General features: G+C 45.4%; 1 long non-coding RNA gene across 1 annotated transcript; it reads right to left on the reverse strand.

Moving 5' to 3' along the window:
• Positions 1 to 1,962: 1,962 nt before the first annotated feature.
• Positions 1,963 to 2,612, reverse strand: LOC132997067 (uncharacterized). The gene is made up of 3 exons (XR_009677158.1): positions 2,518 to 2,612; positions 2,305 to 2,398; positions 1,963 to 2,213 (listed from the first exon to the last, which is right to left on the reverse strand). It is a non-coding gene; the product is annotated as an uncharacterized LOC132997067 (long non-coding RNA).
• Positions 2,613 to 7,123: the final 4,511 nt, after the last annotated feature.

The following is a 7,123-nucleotide window of genomic DNA, read 5'->3' on the forward strand; positions in this document are numbered from 1 at the left end:
GAAAGAGATATTCTTGAATAACTTTTTTTGTGAAGGTCGGAGAGACTTGGAAAGTGGTTGCATCTGGACTAATTTGGGTCCTGCGGATCGATTGGTACCATCCCCGAGCTTGTACGACCTTCGGAAGAGGTCGACCGACGAAATTCCCCCAAATCTGAGGAGATATTCTTGAATAACTTTTTTTGTGAAGGTCGGAGAGACTTGCAAGTAGGCTCTACCCCCACTAAATGGGGTAGCGCGCATCGATCGGTACCATCCTTGAGCTTCTCCGACTTTCGGAAGGGTTAGGGTTAGGGTTAGGGATGAAAGCACATAGGAGAAAGAGATATTCTTGAATAACTTTTTTTGTGAAGGTCGGAGAGACTTGCAAGTAGGCTCTACCCCCACTAAATGGGGTAGCGCGCATCGATCAGTACCATCCTTGAGCTTCTCCGACTTTCGGAAGGGTTAGGGTTAGGGTTAGGGATGAAAGCACATAGGAGAAAGAGATATTCTTGAATAACTTTTTTTGTGAAGGTCGGAGAGACTTGGAAAGTGGTTGCATCTGGACTAATTTGGGTCCTGCGGATCGATTGGTACCATCCCCGAGCTTGTACGACCTTCGGAAGAGGTCGACCGACGAAATTCCCCCAAATCTGAGGAGATATTCTTGAATAACTTTTTTTGTGAAGGTCGGAGAGACTTGCAAGTAGGCTCTACCCCCACTAAATGGGGTTGCGCGCATCGATCAGTACCATCCTTGAGCTTCTCCGACTTTCGGAAGGGTTAGGGTTAGGGTTAGGGATGAAAGCACATAGGAGAAAGAGATATTCTTGAATAACTTTTTTTGTGAAGGTCGGAGAGACTTGCAAGTAGGCTCTACCCCCACTAAATGGGGTAACGCGCATCGATCGGTACCATCCTTGAGCTTCTCCGACTTTCGGAAGGGTTAGGGTTAGGGTTAGGGATGAAAGCACATAGGAGAAAGAGATATTCTTGAATAACTTTTTTTGTGAAGGTCGGAGAGACTTGCAAGTAGGCTCTACCCCCACTAAATGGGGTAGCGCGCATCGATCGGTACCATCCTTGAGCTTCTCCGACTTTCGGAAGGGTTAGGGTTAGGGTTAGGGATGAAAGCACATAGGAGAAAGAGATATTCTTGAATAACTTTTTTTGTGAAGGTCGGAGAGACTTGCAAGTAGGCTCTACCCCCACTAAATGGGGTAGCGCGCATCGATCGGTACCATCCTTGAGCTTCTCCGACTTTCGGAAGGGTTAGGGTTAGGGTTAGGGATGAAAGCACATAGGAGAAAGAGATATTCTTGAATAACTTTTTTTGTGAAGGTCGGAGAGACTTGGAAAGTGGTTGCATCTGGACTAATTTGGGTCCTGCGGATCGATTGGTACCATCCCCGACACTAGACGAAAAGCAGTATTATTGTCACAGTGAACCTCTACGGACAGGCCTAATCCCCTGCTGTAACCAACTGTTTCCATGATGTTACCTCGGCGTTCGCCAGTGAAGACAAGGTGGGTCTATCGGCGTTTGCGGACCTTAAGGGGGATTTGGAGAACAAAGGAGAGAGCCGCGGGGGGGCTCGCGCCGCTGCGCGGACCGATCGCGACGTGTGATCTAATTAGCATATGAATCGGAGTCCAGCCGCTGGCTAGAACCTCTCTCTACTCACCATTGGAGGAAACCACAGACCCTTGAAACTAATGTCACTCGTGATTGGCTGGTAGAAGTGTTGCTATTGGTCACCTTATGGGTCATTGCAGTGCACACGTGGGGTCACAGCATTCCGCACGTGGGGTAAGCCCCTCCCACACAATATTTATAATAAAAATGTATATATTAATATTTATTATTATTTATAAGTAAGCCTTTACCAAAAGCACTGCAGTTAATTAAAACTAAACATTCATGTGATGCTTGATGCTATAGGTGAACATATTGTACAGGGAACAAATGTGAACAAGGTATATGTGGAGTGAAAGCTTTATTTACATACAGCAAAAATATTGTACAAAATCTCAGGTGAGGCTTGAAATGTTTCTCTGCAGCCTCTGGGTCATGACTTCTTTGTGGGACTCTTCTCCAGTGTGTAGACGTCTGTGGTGTGTAGCTGTGAGATCCAGTGTAGCTTCCAGTCTTATATGAAGTGTGGGACACAGGTCGGTGCACTCCTGGCTGTGGAAGGATGGATCCATGTCGTCTGTCCCGCTTCAATCAGCTGTAAACACATTCAGTAAAATTAGCACAGTTCAATGACAACATACACCTTTACATGTAACTGGAAAATTATTTAATGAATATAACCTTACCCTCTTTCTTCTCCGACAACTCCTCAATGCTGATGTAAGGTCTGGTCGGATCATACTGGCTCATAGTGTGTCTTTGTACGTCATGGACAGGCAGCTGGAAAACAACACATGTAACATGACTTTATTATTAATAAACGGAAATAGCCGCGCTGCATCACCGTTGGAAGATCCACAGCAAAAAAACACCAAAACAATTCATAAACAGTTACTTACATTCAATGGCTTCATTTTCTGCACTTTAAATCCGGACTTTCAGCGTCTCAGCCTAACGCCTCTTTGTTTGTGTGTGTGTGTGTGGGGGGGGGGGGGCTGAGGCTGTGAAAACATACAGAAAAAAGTCACGTTGATGAAAAAACTTAACGAGAACAAACTGTTACATCTAAGTAATTCATACATATTTACACATGCACTAGATCTGCTCCAGCACTCGATGCTGTATTCGTATTTTAGCAACTTTCTCGCTATCCCAAAGAGTGGCGGACATGCTTTCAGATGTACCAGTTAGCTTAGTGGTTAGCATGGCGTCTCTAGCTCACCGTAACTCAGGGACTGTGCATCCGTCTTCTCCGCCTCGACTCGTCCACACCGGGCCCGCGGCTCTGCCTCCACACGCACTCATCTTCTCCTCCAGGGAACAGCGTCGTGTCGACTTCAGCAAGTTATTTACCCCGAAGACAGAGTCACTCGTACGGGACAAGCTAAACACGACCCGCTTCCTGTCTGCGGGACACTCGACGCTGCTGCACGGCGTTTACGAGGCTCTGATTGGACGAGTCCATCAGCTGATGACGCGAGCGGGTGACGTGAGCAGCGGTTACTTCATGGGATAAGTATTTGACTGAGGCCAGGTTTATTTTTTGTGGTGTTTAGTAAATTTACACACATGATTCACTCATGCTGTTCTGTGTTCGTAACCTTATAGTTGAATGCACTTATTGTAAGTCGCTTTGGATAAAAGTGTTGACTGTTTTAATGGAATACTGAGAAAGTTTAATAACAACAATTAGACAATTGAAGTTCAAATTATGAAGGAATTTAAGCTCTATATTGTGTCTCCTTTATATTTAAAATAATAATCAAACTGAGTGGAGATGTATGTTGTATCCAAACAGCCGGCTGCTGTGTTTTGTCACTGTGCAGTCCATGGGGGATTAAATATTACACTGAAAAAATAAATCATTAAATCAATGAATGTTTCATAGCAATTTTGAAAGTAGTGGTGAAAAGGTACCATTTATAATTCATGGAACAGCTTAGTTTGCCATTGACATGTGAATTTGATGCCAGTATTTTGGGAGGACAGATATTTTTATGGAAAGCCAGTAGAAGTTTGGAGCTTACAGGACACAGATGATCATACCCAGCATCATTTATTTGCTGGTAGAGGTGTGGTTTACACTTCCTCTGTGCATTTAACCAGCACAATTGAAAAAGTGACTGTAATCATGCCACTCTGTACAGTTGTTGAGATTTAGGATTGTTTTGGATGACAATAAAAATTTGAAATAAAGTGCATTGTTTCATTTCTTTTGACTGCATTGACCTTTGTTCGTGGTATACAATATAATTCATTATAGCACACTTACTTACTTAAGAACAATTTAAAATTTCAGGTTTAATATTTATTTTAAGCCTGGTTTACTCAGCCAGATAGTTTGTTGGTGCCTCTAACACATTGGTGTTATCTGCTCTCAGGGAAACTGATTTGCATTTGTGAAGCTCAGAGCATTGTCATTTGCATGTGAAAGCGTCCTCTAGGAGTTGGAGCAGGGGGGGTCAAATCTCAACAGCTCACAGGCTTGACAACTGCAGGAACCCTGAGCGTTTCCTTTGCTGCCTGCAGATACGTGTGAAAGTCGTTAACCGAAGGATGTGCCAACACTTCTCTGCGACACAGATTGACACAAACGCTTCTTTTCATGCAGTGCGAGCTTGTACGACCTTCGGAAGAGGTCGACCGACGAAATTCCCCCAAATCTGAGGAGATATTCTTGAATAACTTTTTTTGTGAAGGTCGGAGAGACTTGCAAGTAGGCTCTACCCCCACTAAATGGGGTAGCGCGCATCGATCGGTACCATCCTTGAGCTTCTCCGACTTTCGGAAGGGTTAGGGTTAGGGTTAGGGATGAAAGCACATAGGAGAAAGAGATATTCTTGAATAACTTTTTTTGTGAAGGTCGGAGAGACTTGGAAAGTGGTTGCATCTGGACTAATTTGGGTCCTGCGGATCGATTGGTACCATCCCCGAGCTTGTACGACCTTCGGAAGAGGTCGACCGACGAAATTCCCCCAAATCTGAGGAGATATTCTTGAATAACTTTTTTTGTGAAGGTCGGAGAGACTTGCAAGTAGGCTCTACCCCCACTAAATGGGGTTGCGCGCATCGATCAGTACCATCCTTGAGCTTCTCCGACTTTCGGAAGGGTTAGGGTTAGGGTTAGGGATGAAAGCACATAGGAGAAAGAGATATTCTTGAATAACTTTTTTTGTGAAGGTCGGAGAGACTTGCAAGTAGGCTCTACCCCCACTAAATGGGGTAACGCGCATCGATCAGTACCATCCTTGAGCTTCTCCGACTTTCGGAAGGGTTAGGGTTAGGGTTAGGGATGAAAGCACATAGGAGAAAGAGATATTCTTGAATAACTTTTTTTGTGAAGGTCGGAGAGACTTGCAAGTAGGCTCTACCCCCACTAAATTGGGTAGCGCGCATCGATCGGTACCATCCTTGAGCTTCTCCGACTTTCGGAAGGGTTAGGGTTAGGGTTAGGGATGAAAGCACATAGGAGAAAGAGATATTCTTGAATAACTTTTTTTGTGAAGGTCGGAGAGACTTGCAAGTAGGCTCTACCCCCACTAAATGGGGTAGCGCGCATCGATCGGTACCATCCTTGAGCTTCTCCGACTTTCGGAAGGGTTAGGGTTAGGGTTAGGGATGAAAGCACATAGGAGAAAGAGATATTCTTGAATAACTTTTTTTGTGAAGGTCGGAGAGACTTGGAAAGTGGTTGCATCTGGACTAATTTGGGTCCTGCAGATCGATTGGTACCATCCCCGAGCTTGTACGACCTTCGGAAGAGGTCGACCGACGAAATTCCCCCAAATCTGAGGAGATATTCTTGAATAACTTTTTTTGTGAAGGTCGGAGAGACTTGCAAGTAGGCTCTACCCCCACTAAATGGGGTAGCGCGCATCGATCGGTACCATCCTTGAGCTTCTCCGACTTTCGGAAGGGTTAGGGTTAGGGTTAGGGATGAAAGCACATAGGAGAAAGAGATATTCTTGAATAACTTTTTTTGTGAAGGTCGGAGAGACTTGCAAGTAGGCTCTACCCCCACTAAATGGGGTAGCGCGCATCGATCGGTACCATCCTTGAGCTTCTCCGACTTTCGGAAGGGTTAGGGTTAGGGTTAGGGATGAAAGCACATAGGAGAAAGAGATATTCTTGAATAACTTTTTTTGTGAAGGTCGGAGAGACTTGGAAAGTGGTTGCATCTGGACTAATTTGGGTCCTGCGGATCGATTGGTACCATCCCCGAGCTTGTACGACCTTCGGAAGAGGTCGACCGACGAAATTCCCCCAAATCTGAGGAGATATTTTTGAATAACTTTTTTTGTGAAGGTCGGAGAGACTTGCAAGTAGGCTCTACCCCCACTAAATGGGGTTGCGCGCATCGATCAGTACCATCCTTGAGCTTCTCCGACTTTTGGAAGGGTTAGGGTTAGGGTTAGGGATGAAAGCACATAGGAGAAAGAGATATTCTTGAATAACTTTTTTTGTGAAGGTCGGAGAGACTTGCAAGTAGGCTCTACCCCCACTAAATGGGGTAACGCGCATCGATCGGTACCATCCTTGAGCTTCTCCGACTTTCGGAAGGGTTAGGGTTAGGGTTAGGGATGAAAGCACATAGGAGAAAGAGATATTCTTGAATAACTTTTTTTGTGAAGGTCGGAGAGACTTGCAAGTAGGCTCTACCCCCACTAAATGGGGTAGCGCGCATCGATCGGTACCATCCTTGAGCTTCTCCGACTTTCGGAAGGGTTAGGGTTAGGGTTAGGGATGAAAGCACATAGGAGAAAGAGATATTCTTGAATAACTTTTTTTGTGAAGGTCGGAGAGACTTGCAAGTAGGCTCTACCCCCACTAAATGGGGTAGCGCGCATCGATCGGTACCATCCTTGAGCTTCTCCGACTTTCGGAAGGGTTAGGGTTAGGGTTAGGGATGAAAGCACATAGGAGAAAGAGATATTCTTGAATAACTTTTTTTGTGAAGGTCGGAGAGACTTGGAAAGTGGTTGCATCTGGACTAATTTGGGTCCTGCGGATCGATTGGTACCATCCCCGAGCTTGTACGACCTTCGGAAGAGGTCGACCGACGAAATTCCCCCAAATCTGAGGAGATATTCTTGAATAACTTTTTTTGTGAAGGTCGGAGAGACTTGCAAGTAGGCTCTACCCCCACTAAATGGGGTAGCGCGCATCGATCGGTACCATCCTTGAGCTTCTCCGACTTTCGGAAGGGTTAGGGTTAGGGTTAGGGATGAAAGCACATAGGAGAAAGAGATATTCTTGAATAACTTTTTTTGTGAAGGTCGGAGAGACTTGGAAAGTGGTTGCATCTGGACTATTTTGGGTCCTGCGGATCGATTGGTACCATCCCCGAGCTTGTACGACCTTCGGAAGAGGTCGACCGACGAAATTCCCCCAAATCTGAGGAGATATTCTTGAATAACCTTTTTTGTGAAGGTCGGAGAGACTTGCAAGTAGGCTCTACCCCCACTAAATGGGGTAGCGCGCATCGATCGGTACCATCCTTGAGCT

This window comes from Limanda limanda, unplaced genomic scaffold (genome assembly GCF_963576545.1).
Source record: "Limanda limanda unplaced genomic scaffold, fLimLim1.1 SCAFFOLD_271, whole genome shotgun sequence".
Classification (NCBI taxonomy): domain Eukaryota; kingdom Metazoa; phylum Chordata; class Actinopteri; order Pleuronectiformes; family Pleuronectidae; genus Limanda; species Limanda limanda.